The sequence below is a fragment of the Epinephelus fuscoguttatus genome, linkage group LG22 (assembly GCF_011397635.1).
Source record: "Epinephelus fuscoguttatus linkage group LG22, E.fuscoguttatus.final_Chr_v1".
NCBI classification, from domain to species: domain Eukaryota; kingdom Metazoa; phylum Chordata; class Actinopteri; order Perciformes; family Serranidae; genus Epinephelus; species Epinephelus fuscoguttatus.
The window spans coordinates 21063795-21081321 of NC_064773.1; the positions used below are offsets into that span (position 1 = coordinate 21063795).

General features: G+C 41.0%; 1 protein-coding gene across 1 annotated transcript in view; it reads left to right on the forward strand.

The window, feature by feature from the left end:
• Window positions 1-17527, forward strand: part of LOC125883151 (FYVE, RhoGEF and PH domain-containing protein 4-like) — a 252056-nt gene that overhangs the window by 165244 nt on the left and 69285 nt on the right. The gene's annotated exons all lie outside the window — the stretch shown is intronic.

Consider the following 17527-nt stretch of genomic DNA (forward strand, 5'->3'; position numbering starts at 1 on the left):
TCACATTCAAACCTACGAGCAGTGACCCTAATCTGCATGTCTTTGGATTGTGGGAGAAACCCAGGAGGAACCTGGCAGGCAAACTCCACACAGAAAGTTCATCAAAGGAGAATCCACAGAGAAAGACAGCACAGTAGTGGAGGCACCGTGTGACTGACAGGTGAACTCTGAAAAGTGCAGTGAAAAGACGGCACAACAAAGATATTGCAACAAAGAAAAACGCTGGATGTTGCGAAGTTTAATGGTCCCAGAAAATACACCTCAGTAACATTTTCTAATGCCAGCGAATGTATTTAACGCTTGTTTGTTAAAGGATGCATCTGGATACACAGCAAAACAAACAGTGAGTCATCCTACTAAACATTTTCTGTGCATCCAAATGCTGATGCGATCTTATTCCTCTGTGCTATAGCCTTTCATTATTGTCCAAAAACTATAAAAAGGACATCAATGAGCCACACTGTTGCACTGGGTGGCATGTTCCCTCATTACAACAAACACAGGCACTGTAGTTTAACTCTGGTTCCCAAACGATTTTGTGTGAAGGACCCCAGAGTTGATGCACTTTGGGTCACAGATCCTATTAAAGATTTTGCTTCAGGGATCTCCATCTGAAAAGATTTTGTTTGTTAGGTTTTATTAAGACCAGAATTCTTCAGTTGTCAACTGCAGTTGAGGAGATAACCGTGGACGAATTGAAACCTTGTTCTCATTAGGGGTGTAAATCACCAGTTTCATCATGATACGATATCATATTGATTCTTTGGACAAGGATACAATATTTGCCGATATCACAAAGTCTGCCACAGTACGATTTTGATTAAATGAAATTCAGGGGCCTGCAATCAATATGAGACGATATTATATGCCCATATATCACGGACTGTTACAGGAGAGGCTACCAACCCTTTCTTTTTTACTTTTGGCCATAAAATAAATAAACACATAAATCATAAGTGCAGTAAAGTTTACTTTGAACTGACTCCACTAACACGCATAAACAGCACATGGGATCAACCCCCAGGACTATCTACAAGGGAGCCTTTTCTGGAAATCTTTTCATTTTAACCCTACCCATCATCTTTTTCACAAAACGACAGGACTATCTGGCTTAAAGTCCTGAAGGCAAACTTCTCCAAACAGCCATGAAACAATAAGTATCTGCCTCATGCTGTTTGAGGGCGACACAGAATTTCAAAATAAAGGTGTAACCTAAAGATGGCAATATGGATCAATGTTTTCACTTTGCATCAATGATACTGGATCATTTATCATTAAATCGACATATCGACCCAGATCGATCGGTCCTCACATTCCTAGTTCTCATCCCTAGTCGCCAATTGCCGCTTTGTCAGTGGCCTTTTATGTCTATACATTACGCGCTTGGTGTCTTTCCGCATTCTGTGCTTACCAACATAAGCACATGGCTACCAGAGCTGGGATGTCAACAAAAGCACGTGGTTAGGTTAAAATAAAAACATCATGTTTTGGCTTTACAATCATACGGAAAGCGGACACTGTGCTCCCGGGTGAAAGTCCTGGATTTGTTGGACCCATCCACCACATTTCCTGCCAGCCCTATAGAGACTTTTCAGCTCCATACTGTATATTACGTCCTTATTGGCAGTGTTTCAACCTGACGCTGTCCAGTAGTGTACCATCCTGCCACGACAGGTGCTGTCCAGCTGCGTTATGAAAAGACACCGCCTGTTCGTGTATCCTACTGCCATGATAGGTGCCATCATTAGACTGGGAAAGGTAGCTTTTGGTGTCTGATGACAAAATCACTTACAAAGCAGCGGGATTTCATGACCTCGTAAAAAGACTAGGCTGAATAGTCACTCTTATGATTCTTACTTACATTAGGCTCACTTCTATAATGGATTCAACAGTAAAAAATACTATTCTAACTATTAACTACTATATAACTATTCCCCATAAGGACCCCTGGGGGTCATTTTGGAAGGATAAGCGTCCGTAGCTACGGTAGGTGCCAGTCTAGTTATTTGTCATCTGTAAATCATTCAAGCTCTCGAAAGAGCCAAAGGACCGAGATATTACATAGTTGAATTTAGTTATTGATATCAATCCTCATTACCATTATGGTCCCTGATGTCATCTGGTGTTTGGCGTTAGTTGAAAAATCTCAAACTGCCGTGTTTAGAAAAATGTTTCTTGTGTGTCACTATGCTAAAATCAGCCAACTCCAAATGCGTGTGTGGTCATGGCTCTAGTTTTGTGCAAGTGCAGTCTGGGTAAATGAGGATTGACAGGCCCCTAATGCCCTCTGCAGCGAATAAATGGATAATCGAGAATCCTGTTGTGACGCCCCCCGTCCTGTGTCTGAGATGAGACACATAGCCATCTGAGCACTCGATGACACAGCCAGAGATTGATTTTGTGCGGGTGTGTTTGTGTGTGTGTGAGAGGATGACAGAAAGATGAATTTATTCTCTGACTTTCATAGTATCAGTCACACTATTTACATATTCATTTCTCATATCATAATGCAATGACAGTGATGTTATTCTGTCGCTGCCTCCATGGTGTCAGTTTTTGCATATACGGTGGACCTCTAAAGAACAGGCAGGGACGCACAAACTTAAACCCTTTACATTTTGTCATCTCTGCTTTCTTAACCACTCAGAAATAAACTGATGTTTTAAAGCGACAAACTTCGAGAGCTGCAACTAATTATTTTCATTAATGATTTTTTTTTCCTTGAAGTGTTTCTGCGATTTCATGAAAACTTGCCAGCTCCATCTGCTGAGGATGATTTTGTGAAAGCTCGAGAAGAGCTACTGAATATACCCTGTGGAGCAATTGTTTTGTCAACTACATAAAAAAATGTTTAATCTATTAAAAAAAAAAACCTGTGAAAAAATAAAATTTTCAAGTTCCTTGAGCCTAAGCTGGTATCCTCAAATTGCTTGTTTTGTCCCAACAACACTCCCAAGCCCTAAAATATTCAATTTATATTCAATTATTTAAAGCCGAGGAATGAGGAATTTTTTTGGAGTTACAGGGGTAGGCAAGAAGAAAATGAACAAACTAGTAAAAATGTTAATTTCCACAGGAAGCGAGGAAACAACCATAATAGAAATAAGAGTATTAGTTAAAGGAAGGAGCAGCTTGTCATCCGTGCACTGTCTCCTAGAAATTATGTCTATATACAACTAATTTGAAACAGCAAATTTGTCTGAGGGAAACATAATGCAGCGCAAATTACATTTTCTATTAACATAATGAAGAAATGTTGCTAGTTAATGTATTTGGCACGTTGCAAAACTGTCGATACTGAACTTAATAACAAATACTCACTGATAGCATATTTAAGTTTTCCACCAAAACTCACAATCTTGAAATACACTGTCCACTCATATATTATTTTTTATTACCTTTTTTTTAATTAATATTTAACCAAAATCATAATGTTTCCCTGGCCTTACGTAAGGCAGGAGTCTTGACGCGAACTAGAACTTCTCGTGTCAAGGTTTTGCGCTTTGTACACCTTCCATCCAGGGCTGTCCATTGAATATTGGTCAGAACGAGTAGGTGTCCAAGTTGAATATATAAACAGTATACTAGGTGGTTTCTACAGATCCAAGCTGGATCCCACATCCTTTCTCAGAACCCATGCAGATGCCCAACTTTGATAAAATAAGACAGGTTTGTTCTTAGAGATGAAGAGAAAGTCTCAAACTTAATAATACTTGTTGGCATTTGGAGCCATCGATTCAAAGAAGGTGCTTTATGTGTATTCCAGGCACGAAATATAGATTTTGGGGCGCGATGCAATAGAATATGCAATGAAAGGAAAAAACACAAATGCAAAAGTAACTGTGGTATTTCATCATGAATACCCAGCACTCAGGTCTTATCCACTGCAGTCACCTTTTAAGTTTTATATACTTTCCTGACTGTAAGCTGCAGCAAACAGTTGAAAAAAATAAAATTCTTCTGCAGCAATACGCAGCCAATTCTGAGGAGGGTCAAAGCAACAAGACTGAGGCAACAGATTAAACAATTTGCAGTTGTTGGATGAAAAACAGACGTTTTTGAAATCAAGAAAAGGATGTTTACTTTCTCTGGCCTGTGATCGAGAGCGATAGAGAAGTGTAATGAAATAAAAGCCAGGCAGAGGAGATAGACTACTGGGCCAGTCACGTCCGTCTGCAATGCACTTATCAGGTGGGGATTTTCTGGAAGTGTCAGTCGGTATAGGAAGCCTTCAAGGCTCTCGGGGAAAGGGGATGCTGCGGTAGTGACAGGGCTATCTGCCTCTGACAGCCCAAAGACCTAAAACCGGATGGCTGGGAGAGATAAGGCTCTGTCGGCACTGGACACACACAAACAGACAGGACACACACGCAAACACACACACACACACACACACACACACACACACTGGATGCTAGTGCACTTGCCCACAAACACACAGCCAAACACTGGCATTCACTTTGCATTAACAAATTCCCCATTGCCTGACCACTCGCTCATTCATTCACTCATGTGCACTGACACACACGCATGCATACATACGCACACACATGCTGGCTCCCGGTCTGCCAGCCAGCGAGGCTTCCCATTAGCCGTGGTGCAGTGTGCTGGGTGAGGAGCGCTGGGGCGAGAGACATCAATTTGCTTCCTCTAATGCGCTCGCTGCCCCCACAAGACATATTGATTATTTCTTCCCCGCAAAGCGACAAATAGCAATTTCGGGGGCATAATGGAGATAGATGGTTGGTTTATAAGAAGCCCCCAAAGAAAAGTTGTAAGGGGGTGGAGGGCTGGGGGGGGGGGGGCGACGAGGAGGAGGCAGGGGCATGAAGAACGCTCTTCGTCCTCCCACTTCCACTCCCCACTCTCTGTCTCTATCTCGTGAGGTATAACTTTCTACCACCTCCACCTTTTCCACGTCACCGTTGCTTTCAAGAATAATCCCGTTTAAAGAAGTTGAACAATAAAGAGGAAGGAGGGTGTGGTTAAAAAACAAAATGCAGTGAGAGATGGGTGTATCTATGAGAAGGTGAAGGTATGGCGGGGCTTTGGGGTGCGCAGATGTTGAGGCGCGCCACCAATGCACATTCATTACGCGCCTCCTCCTAGGAGCGTCGCCTCCTCCCGTCTTAATGGTTGTACTGCAGAGAGCAGCTGCTGCCGCAGTGTTTGCTCTGCCTCGCCCTCCGTCTGTTACATCTACTTCATATCCCCCTTGTTAGCATCAGTGTGTCTGTTCCGTAGGTTGCTCTTATGGTGAAATCATGAATATTTGATTCTCAGTACGCTGCAGGTCGACAAACTACATTTTTGAAGTTCATTTTAAGTTCTGGGATGAGTTCCGGTTTAAGGACTGATATTTAGACTGTTACTGACATTTATAGTTGAAGAGGCTGTTGCGTTATCTTTGCAGGCCTTTCTTATAACATCATTTAGTCAGATGAAGAAGAATAATTCTTGAAACAAGGACTCAAACACTGTTTTTCATGTTTATTTGCTTCAGACTTGACAAGAAGGCGTCTGCTTTTAAATCTCAAGGCAGCTGAGACCTATAGATTGTGAAACAGTGGATATCAGTGTCATCATGTTGTCTTTGCTTTGAAAAATGAGTCTGTGAGCTGACAAATGATTCCAAATAAATCGTAAAATCAGTGTTGTTAACTTCCAAGTTGAGCGTTGAGTTTCTGCATTTAATCCAGATTTGATTTGTGCATCCATATCTGCCATCCTTCATTCATTCATGTTCTCCTCGCTTTATCCACCTGCTATTCTTGACAGACTTCCACAACAAACTCAAATGTGTCTTCTCCTCCAGACAGCTAGTGGTGTTCACACTGTTATATAACGTGCTGGCTGATTTGAGGTAGCTGATAGCTGCCAGCTGTAGAAGTCAGTGTTGTGCAGACGCCAGGCGGTAAATGAGGTAATACGTGTGTGCAGCTCATCACATGATGGACTGATGGGAAGTGTTGCTCAATAGTTCAGCTGCAGACAACTTCTTCTCTCCAAAGATGATGTCTGCTTGTGATAGCTCCCAGATTTAGTCCAGGTTGTGGAAAATTAATGGACTTTTTAAGATTGTGCAGAAACCATTCTCACCTACAGTAGCTGGTACAGACACGCTGGTGCATGGCTTCTAAAAGTGTCACCCAACATTGGCGACAGCACACAGAGACCCAGTGTGTGATAGCATGAGCTGCGTGTTATGTGAACAGATGGTTTAAGTTCAGGCGCACAAACCCTGAGGGAGTAAGGAAGTAAATATTTGACTGTTGGTACTTAGGATGGAAATTTCAACTTATTTAGACTGCTCTGGCACAATCTGTATGTGGGTGTAATACTGTTTAACCAAGTGTCACATTATTTCTAATGGAACATTAATCTGCCAATCAATCATTACCATATGGTTCACAGGGAGGTCCAATTTCACAAGAAAACAGGCGTCAACAGCCACACTAGCTGCTCTGTCAGGCTGTATTTGGCAATTAAGCAACTAACATGCTCACTTTGGCAATGTCAGCCAGATTTTAATATATTGATGTTTATGCCACATTTGTGACAATAATTATTAGCTGCTGATTTGGAAAAACTGTCCACGCCAGCCTCATACAGTTACAGTATCTCCCAGCTGGTGAAAAACCTCCCTGAAGTGTCAACAGAATAACTGCAAAGCCTCCATTTCTGCCATGTTCATAAAATCCAATTAGAACAAGAACATAAATGATTCTGCAAATTTAAAAGATATATTGTTAAAGTGGCTGTAATATTTTTTTTTGTCTGCTGTCAAAACAGTGTGACCCTGTAAAAGATGTTGCACCTGAATCTGCAGCATCTTGGCCACAGAAGGCAACAGTTTTCAGAAAAAAAAAAAAAATGCTCGAAAAACCCACCACACACTACCTGCTAAGCACCAAACAACAGATAGGCACAGTTAGCAACTAGTTTGTCAACATATGGGAACCTTTTGTCGCTAAAGAGGCAGCTATTTCCCTCTGGAGCTGGTGGAGGCCAAAAACAGAGCTTCGGGCAACTTTCATGCTAACATGTTTTCATTTTAAAATGCATAACTATCGCTAAGTTTACGCTTAGTGTCCACACTACTCCTGCATTTTGGACCCTCCAAAATGGAGACATTTAAAACTGCTGACCCTTTTTTTAGTTTGAAAACTCTGAGGCGGGTTTCGACTCTGACTGAAACTCAGGTTGAAACAGAGGCTTTTATAAACAATGACGCACACATCCCAGTGTGCTTCCCAATTGGATCTTATCAGTCAAGCCAAACATTATAGCTACGCTTAACTTACATACCTTTTTGTGATTTCATTTTTCTTGTGTGGGTACTCCTCACCCATTTCCATGGCTACCTCAGCGATGGATGATGCTCCCGTATGGCACTGCTCTAATATCTCGCCATATTCGTATTGCAACGACTCCCAATCTGTTTTCCGCCACCTTGACTTTCTTATATGGTCCAATCAAAGAAATCTCTGGACTTACTTTTTGCCATCTTTTTAGTATTTTGTGAAACAGCCAGCCACAGAGTAGACAATCTGTGTCCTGTTTACACCAGTACCGTGATATGTGTTTGTAGGCTTGTTAATATGGATGGAGATTAACCTGAAATGATGCTAACACCCTTGTGTGTTTGCAGATCAGTTTTGCAGAACAGTTTTAAAATGAAACTGTAGGCTATTAGTGTGGATGTGGCCTCAGTTTTGTGCATGCTGGCTCACTGTCACACTCTGATCGTGGCTTACTGGGGCACTTGAATTGAACAGAGCCGTTGGTAATATTATTAGTAGCACCTGTCCTGTCCCTACAACGTCGAGTCAAAATATCTGCTGTAAAAAAATATGCATTATTGTGCATCAAATAGACACACACTGTATAGTTTTAACACTCAGTGGAAAAAGCTCTTAACTGCAAGTTTCATCACTCATTGGCTCATGATCTGGATTCCTACCACATAATTATTACTAAGCAAAAGTCATTAATAACTGATGTGACATTTGCTAACGTGTCAGATTTTTCAATTGGATGATTGCTCTATCCTCTGTTGTGTGTGGAGCTTAGTACATTAACACCAATTTCTGCAAACGTATTGTACCTGGTGAGCAGTGATTTTGAGTCAGGCCACAGGAATGTTTTGCACCCTTAATGTGTGAAATATTGCAGGGGAGGTTCAGGGTCTTTGATGTCAGATTTTTCTCGTCAAGCTGTCGTCCTCCTTTTTGCTCGAGCTTCTCTTTATCACAGCTCCCTTGAATATTTCATGCATCTTCTTTTTTTTTTACCCCCTCTTTCAAACCACTGTCATTGTTTAATCACCAGAAAATCTTGCAAATCACAAATCAAGTCCTTGTTTAAAGCTTAATTATTAATTATTCAGTGTTTTTGAGTGCTTGGTTTGGCTGACAGAGAAAAGCGAAGTTGTTGCTTGCCTGCTGTGAATGATGTAGACATGAAGTGAGCATACTCATGTTTTGTAATAGTTTATGATGTGTATATATAATACTGCTGTCACGTTAGAAAACACCTTTTGTGGGATTGAAGCTGAAAATGTACACAACCTTTAAAAGTGTTGTATGTGCGCCATTAACACATGTTTTAAAGTTGTGAAAATATTGTCAAATAAAGAAGGCATTTTTGCAGATTATAGCCCAACAACAGCAATTAAGGGTGCTTAGTTCAAATATTTTTGGACCTCATGAATGTGAATAAAGCAAGCATGACAGGCCATTTTGTTGTTTTTAGCGGTAATGGATCAAAGCTTTAATTGTATGCAACAACCCTGCAGTGGGCCATTAACCACAATAAATTATTTCCAAGGCTAGTTTGAAGAATTGTAAAAAACTTCGACCGTTCCAGCGGCTTTTATACCCCTCCACTGGCAGCCAGTATCAATTTAGTGTATTAAATGAAGGTAATGCAGCCATTACAAAGTGTAACAGTGGCAACTTCTCTACTTGCATGTAAACCGACACCCATAAGGAAATGGAATTCTTAAACACCCCGGCCAATGCTCAGCGGACTAATAACGCCTCCTTCCCCAGAGACGTAGCAGACCTAAATTATAGGAAGCAGCCCAGACAGACAGAAGTGACAAGGAAGCGCATGCGAAATGAACTTATTATCCTTGTTACTGTCAATGCAGCACGGCCATCTGTCAGTGATCACAACAGACATGTTATATACGACAGTGGTGTTACGGGAGCCGCGCCTGATACGAGGAATGATCCACAGCAGTGATGAAAACAGACAGGGGAGATGGGCGGAGGCGGAGGCGGATGGGAAGGAGGAGTAGAGCGGCTGTTAGAGGATGGCGGGGTTGGAGGACAGTGGGGTGATGTGAGGATATGAGGCTGGATGGAGGGAGTGGAAAGAAAAGGTGAGATGGAAGAACGAGTGGATGTAGAAAGAGCAAGACAAATGGATGAGTTGTGGTATGGGGGGGGATGGATGGTGGGATAGTGGGATGGAGGAGGGAGAGACGGAGTGATGGAGGGGTGAGGGCGCTGGCTATTATCCTGCATCGATTTACTTCAGTCAGGGATGGCTGGACGCGTAATGAAGTGTGGGATCTAGGGGTTGCCGCGTGCGCTCGTCTGCACCTTATAGCTTTTTGGATGTATTGTGGGATGATGTGTCACCTGTGTGCGTGCGTGTGTGTGTTACATGCAGATGGTAAGGTCAATTCTGCTGTGGTTAAACACAAAATGAGGTCTGTGTCTCCAGGATGCTTCACTTGAGCGCGTAATTGATAAGAAACATCCCAACAAACCCTACCTACAGATGGGTTACAGTATTTACACACCCAACAACCAACGAATCGTATATTAAACATAATCATGATCGTTTTGTAACCTGGTCTTGTGTCTAAACCTCAAAGAGCATGTCCAAATTTAATTTAAACGATGCACATTAAAAAGTAAAAGTCCTATTTTGAATTCAGATTGAACATTCTTAACACCAAATCTTTCTAATTTAAATTTAGAGTATCAGTTTGCATATAAGCCCAAAAAAAACCCATCCTCATTTGGTAGTCAGGTTCAACATTAAAAGGAATTAATTTGTAATCATTATCTATCTGCCCACAACTGAATTAATTCAGATTTTAGGCATTTATCATCAGTGAAAGAGTTGAATAAGCTCAAGTTTTATGTGTTTGCATAATTATGGTAGCATTACATGTGGCAATTATTGACAGATGAAACACTGAGCTGATTAGTCGATCAACAGAAACAATTTTGATAATCGATTAAGCAGTTTTTTAAGCTGAAATGCCAGATATCCACCGGCTACACCTTCTGCCATGGCACCAATTGTGATCATCTGCTTTATATGATAATAAACAAATTGTTTTTGGGTTTTGGACTTTTGGTCAGACACAGCAAGACTTTTAAAGATGGCACCATGGACTCATTAACCTTCTGAGACCCACCATAGATCCTATTTTGTCTTTTTCAGGGGGGCCAGGGGATCTTAAGGGGAACAGTATATGCCACATAGAAGTGGTATATTTCATCTGAAGACAGGAAATCTGGAGATTAATTTGAGATATAGCTCATATAGCTCTTCTAGTAACAAATCTGTTATAAACATTGTGTTTTGCTTGGGCACCTAGAGTCCACAACGGCTTAGAACATTATGATGGAAGTATACAATGGTCATTCCCATCATATACTTCCTATGCTAAATTATGTCCTATAAATTGTTGCAATAATCTTCGTATTGATACCATTTTTTACAGTTTTGGTGCTAAATTTAAGCAGTTTTAACCACTAGAGAACTGATAAAAAATAGTCAAAATCCCTCTTAAATACCACATTAAAAGAGGCAATAATCTGCAGATGAATGAGTAATGAAAATAATCTTAAACTGCAGCCCAAAATGTTACAAAGTTTGGCTAGTAAGTAGGGTTGCAATGATTAGTCGACCAATCGATGACTAATCGACTGTTAAAATAATCGGTGACTATTTTAGTAGTCAACTAATTGGTTCAAGTCATTTTTCATAGAAAAGTACTTTAAAAGTACCCGAAAATACTCATACTTATTGTAGCTACTTAGGTTCAGATATTGGCAGCTTTACACACGCTCCCATGACAGCAAACTAAAACCCTTTTGTGTAAGTACGAAACAAGATGACATAGTTTTGGGTTTTGGGAGAGACAGACCGACGGTTTTCAACATTTTAACACATTTTTTGATAAAATGATTAGTTGACTACTTGAAGAAATAATCGACAGATTAGTCAACAATGAAAATAATCATTAGTTGCAGCCCTACAGTACTAGTAGGCACATTTAGGCAACTATGGTAAATATATTCTTGTTCCTGTACAATATTTAGTTCAAATAAGCAAAAAAATAGACCCAAGCAGACATTTTAGGTGAGACAGGAAGTAAATTACCAAAAGGGGGGGTCCAAGTTAGGGTTGACAAAAGGCAAAAAAAAAGTTTCCCATCTAACCACAATACATGCCCTCTACTCTTGTCATTCTTTGAGGCCTCCTTTTATAGGTCAGTACATCTTCTTCCTTTGCACAATGTCAGCCATCCTCTTGTGGAGCACAAATCAAGGCAAGCAGCGTCCACTGCAGACAACAGAGCCCACAGAAAAATACCACATTTCCTCATGGGGTTTTGTGTGTAACATAAATGTTTAGGAAACAAAAGAAGAAAGGATGTTTGCTAAATGCAAAACGAGAGTTTCATCAGGTACAAGTAGCAAAGGGGGAAATCAACATTGTAGCTGTGAAAGAGCTCGTCCCTCTGTCTCCCTCACTTCATGCATCCCTCATGTTCCCTCTCCTCCTGCATCCCCCTTTTCCTTGATTTCCTCCCCCGAAGCTCCACACTTCCTCTCCCGGTCTAATCCACCACTCGACATGCTCCCTCTTTGTTCTGCGACCCTGACATGTCGTCTCGTTCCCCTGCTCCGAGGACAGCCCCGGTGTGCTGGGGATAATGGAATGAATGCTGGAATGATAAACCCCCGAGGATGCTGGGAGAAAACACAGGAGTGTGTCAACCAGGGTGATAACACTCTATTCTCCCGTGCATCTGTCGGAGGAGCGGGGATTATGGTTTTACAGGCAGGCTTTGCCGATTTGCAGCCCCTTTCTGCAGGCTGAGATGTTTACACTGGAAGGTATCGCAAGTGTCAGGGGGCACGGGAGGAATATTCTCACATCTGTCTCACACAAAGGTCTTCATTAGTTTTGAGCCTTGCTTCTTGTTGTGCAGGTAATTTAAAGTCACCCTATCAAAGTTAACTGCACTCCGAGGATTCCTGAAGAAATGCCACCGCATTCAAGGCTGTTGTTAGAAATGTGTTTTGTCCGGTAACTCAAAGATGTTGCACAACTACTTCACAGCTGGAATTAGAAACACTATAATTGGCAAATGTCAACAAATCCCACGAAAAACACAACCAACAATGAAATTATCTTACTAACAAGTCTGTGTATCCAGAGCTTTTTCCTCTGTGCAATACAGCTCCATTGTTGTCCAGTATCCCATCAGTGAGCCACACTGTTGCACTGGCTGACATTTTCCTTTTATTATGACGAACATGGACACTGTACTTTATTTTCATTTAATGTCAAAAACACTGTCTTGCTGCTGTAAATACCCACCGTAGCTCCAAATATGTATTAATGCGCAGCTGAAAGTAGTCCCCAACAAATTCACTATTTACTCCTGTTTGAGAGACGTGTGCCTAAAACCACAGTGACCAGCTGTTTTGAGAAAGCTGTTAATTTTATTTTAAATTATTGTGTTCATGGCAGGTTTTTAAAGGATTTACATTGTCAAAAGAAACAAAGGGGCTTCAGCCCGAGTGCCACAGACAAGGGGGGAAGTTGAGAGGTATGTCAGCATTGCTCACATTGGTCGTTTCATGGCAATTTGTTGACAAGAAGAAAAATAATGGACCTTATGTAACTTATATTCTCAACCTCTTTCACAAAACCCAACCTTATTGCCAGACAGAAATTCCAATATTGCACAATTCTGCAAAACTGTACCTGCACAAGGCAACTATGTCACGGTTGAGGGCAAAAAAAGTAGTGGTTATGGCAAAAAGATGATATGGTTGAAGTACGGTTTAGGTTCAGGCTGTTCTCATGCAGTATTGGAAGGTATACCTATGAAATGTGCCAAAATTCAAATATATTCCATGTAATCATGATCCAGTAATTCAGATTTGTGATCACGTGAACAATGTGCTAATGGGAGTAAAGAAGTAGTCCAAATATGGATGCAGGTTGGGGTGGTGGACGGGTCAATAAAGACAGGACTTTCCGCAGGAGACTGATGTTCAGAACCATGAAACCAAGTCACCATGTTTCTTTTCCTAAACTTAACTTGCGTGCATTTTTGTAACATAGCCTATGAACCGTTTTATCAGCATATGTTGTTAGGTTAGAGTTAAAATACTTAGTTAAGATTTGGGAAAGATCATAATTACCATTGAATAAAAAGGTGAACATTAATTTTAGGTCTGTGATGTGACAGAAACTCCGGTCTCTTTTATGAAAGTGTGCAGTCAAACCTTGAATCCAGTCAGAGACATGAAATTACTGAAGTGCAAATGCTTAAGGTGGCTGAACTTCACTGGACTTCGGAGTTACAGGAGAGATTTAATATATATATATACTTCTACCACGACTGGCTCAGGTTGACTTCAAGTCCAGTTAGAACTTTAAGCTTTTCAGTCGTGGCTTCACACTTTATGATTTAACATTTTCCTGCCTGAGATCTGGGCACTTTCTCTGGACTCTGGTCAGCTCCTCTGTCTTGATTACCCTGACAGTAATTGTCAGTGAAAGTAGAACTGTTTAAGTAGTCTCTCTCCATGCTGCAGATTCTGATTGGAATGAAGTATATTTCATATGTTATACCTCAGCCGCTGCAGAAAGAATATTGAAACTATTTTCTAGCTGTGGTCTGGTCGTCCCGGTCATTATCAGACATGAAATAGGATTCAGAAGATGTCCAGGCTTTGACTCTGGGTTTTTGGTACAGCGAGACAGTGAGGCGAGAAATCAATAAAAACTGATTGGTAAGCCTGTTTTGTTGCTGCAAAACAATTATCAGAGTCTGAGACTCTTGGTAAAAGTTCAAGAGATGAAACTTAGCCATTTCTAGCAAACATTCTGTCTTGTGCCATTACACTGCAGTCCAACCGCTCTTGACCCCAATCTCCCAGATATCCACACAGGCAAGGAAAGTGGACATGTTCCCTCTCCTCGATCTAAAGTGACACGTACCCCTTTGACTTAGCCTCAGCCCGTTTAACAATCAAACTATTCTTTAAGCTGACCTTGACCACAAAAAAAATCGAAGAAGTGGGGGAGGGAGCCTCATAAGAAAACCTCCCACCCTAAAAATAGAAAAAGGTGGCAATTAAGTGCCAATCTAATCATCCCTCTGGTAAACGAGCCCTGAAGATTCCGCCCTCATATCCCCAAGGCTTTTTTTTTTTTCACACCACTTCCTCATCATCGCCGGCTATCGGCTTAATTACGCCCCCGCCATCCCTAGATAAGAGAGTGATAGCCTTATCACCACGGCTCATTTCCAAATCCATGAAATTAATAAAGTCTACCTCCCGTCTCAGTTCTGGGGCCAAACTTATATTAGCTGTCACGTACGAGAACTCGGTGAAGTAATACTTTGCCTGTTCTTACAGTTGGCAAAGAAAAGCCAGAGGAAATCATCCTCTAGGAGATTAAAGGCAAGGAGGGGGCGTCTTTTTTGTGTTTCCGGCAAATGATATTTGGGCTGTAGTCTTTCTCCCTGATGAGGGTTATGTCTGTCTGTTAGTTTTATGATTCTTCTGGCTTCATTTATCACTTGCACAGTAGCTGGATTGTCCATTTGGTTCAGTTGACTACTTAATTTTCCTTAATCTCTACCTTGGGAAAACTACTAAATTGCACAGTTTTGTTTCCCTCTGCAGTGGACTTTGCACACATTACTTTGCATGTGTGTGAAATATCAATTAGTAGGAATGTGTTGGAATAAAAGTGCTACCCGCAGACAGCCCATAAAACTCCCAGCTTGCTGTAAGAGATAGTTTCTTTATCTGTAGATCATCAATAAACCTCTAATCAAATAAAGTTGAGCTTGAGCTGCTTTCCGGTCGGATCCACCTCGAGTCTATGAGCTCTCCAGCTCTCCATGTTGGCTGCTGTAATCAGTGGGGAGACAGCTGGTTTCACCACGCTGTTCCACCTGCCCGCTCCCCTGAGTAAAGGGCTGTGCTTCACCGACCAAATCCACTCCAAGTCTCTCTCCGAGGCACACTCCAGCATGACTGGCAGGGGTCTCACACATCGATTTCAGGGAAAAGGGAAGGTTGGGCGGACCCGTCACCGCACCGGCGCTGGCAGTGGAATGAGACGGGCTCCCACTAGGTTTGGGCCTGTCATTTATTTCTAAACGACGGCAGATGGTGGGCTTGGCGCTTGCACCATCCTCTCAATCTCCCAAGGTGCACTTCTGTGATGGATGTGGCGAATGGGAGCGCTGCAGAGAAGGCTGAGGCACATCTGCGCGGGCCGATAACGGGGGGCAAAGTATGTCTGGGCTTTCTAGTCGTCGACTCGCTTTCACATATTACTCATTCCCTCACAGACCTCTTGAGGACTCACATCTTTGTGGGTTTATTTGCCTCTCACTTTCATAGCTTTGCTTTTTGCTGCTCTTATCAACAGGGCACCTTTTAGTTTACCATGCAGGTGCACTTTTAAGTTTGACATTGCTACCTGGCTGGAAAAATCTATACAAACTTTCCCTCCGGCATGAGATATATTTTTTTTTAAAATTGCTGGTACGATAGTTAATCATCACAGAATTATATTAACTGTAGCTATCATGAGGTCTTCAGGCTATTGCAAAGTCTGTAGAAACTTTCACAGACAGTTGTAGAAGACTGGCCAATAACTTTTAACAAAGTGACATTGCAACTTAAATTTCTTTTATTATCCTCATAAATGCATTGTCTTCTTGGATGTCTGTTGGGACCGTTGCAGCACTGTTAGTAAATATATTGTCATTATACTGGTCTGATTTAAGCTTTATATACTCATAAAAAAATACCCAGGCTGCATTAACAATGGCTTTTTAGTGAAGTGATGAGAAACTAATTACGGGCAGGAAATTAGCAGCTGCTACTGTCAGGAAAGAGAAAATGCTTAGCTAGCACTTCCGCAAAAGATGAAGAAAACCACCTAAATAAAAACTAAATGGATAAATTTGTTAACCCTTTATCCAATTTGTAGCCAGTAGCTTTGAAAGTCAGAATTGCACTTAAACACTGATTTCTGATTTGCTAGTTTTGCTAACAATCAAGTAGCCTGTCTGCTTTAAGCATTGGCTAATTTCTAAATTTTATAAGACGCTATGCTTTGGCAATACTTGTGAAACTACAGCTAATGTCACATAAGTTTAACTTACATTAATGACTATTTTGTTTGTATTGTTTGTTTTAAGAATGATGCTTTCATGGAGGCTGTTTAGCCGTTCATGTTAGCCTTTGCTAGCTAACGTTTTTCCCTCCAAAAATAGTGTGAGGTACGCTATGTGTCCTATATAAATTGTATTGTTAATGAATTTGAATTTTTACTATTTGATTTTGTGGGGCTACAACTGATGATTATTTTTCTTGATTACTTGTTTGGTCTGTAAGATATCACAAAACTGAAGATTTTATTTTATTTTTTATTTAATCCTTTATTTAAACAGGTGGTTTCATGTTTGTTTTTTTTTCTAGGGGGAAAACTGCATACAAAATCACACACAGGCTACAGCTTAAACATAGGTAAATACACATAATATATATTTACACATTAAAAAGAATTACAAGTATGATTGCAAGTGCATAAGTAGGCCTACAACCTTCTGAAATATTTTGGCGCTCATTCCATTAGTATGCAGCCTAATATTTGAAGCCATGTTTCCAAGTTCAGTGTGAACATGACGTATGGCTCATGTTAAGATGTCCTGAAACCTGACAGTGTAAGTCCTGTATTGAAAAGCAACCAGAGAGCAGAGGTAACCAGGCAGTTTTTGCAGTAGAGCCTTATAGATATACAACATACAATTCTGCTCCCTTCTAATTACCTAGGAGGAGCATTCAGCCTTTTCACACAAGGTGGGAAGGTGAGTGAGAAATGTTTCGACTGTGATGAAGGGCAGCAAACTGTGAAAGAGGACTTAAGGTGAGGGGAGAAACATACATATATACATTAACACTATAATAAAGCAAAGACTGTATATTGCACAGTCGTTATTGGACTAGAAGAGGAAAAACACTGTGCTTGTATGTACAAAAATCCAATTTTGACCTTCAGTTTGCCTGATAGGTGTTCAACATGAGTCTTAAAAGTGAGTCTGGTATTCAGCCAGAGTCCAAAATATTTAACATTAACATTCAGCAATTTCAGTTGCAGAACCTTGAAGGGTTTGGTTAAGGGCAGTGGGCTGAATACTCTTATGTGACTTGGAGAATAGCATAAA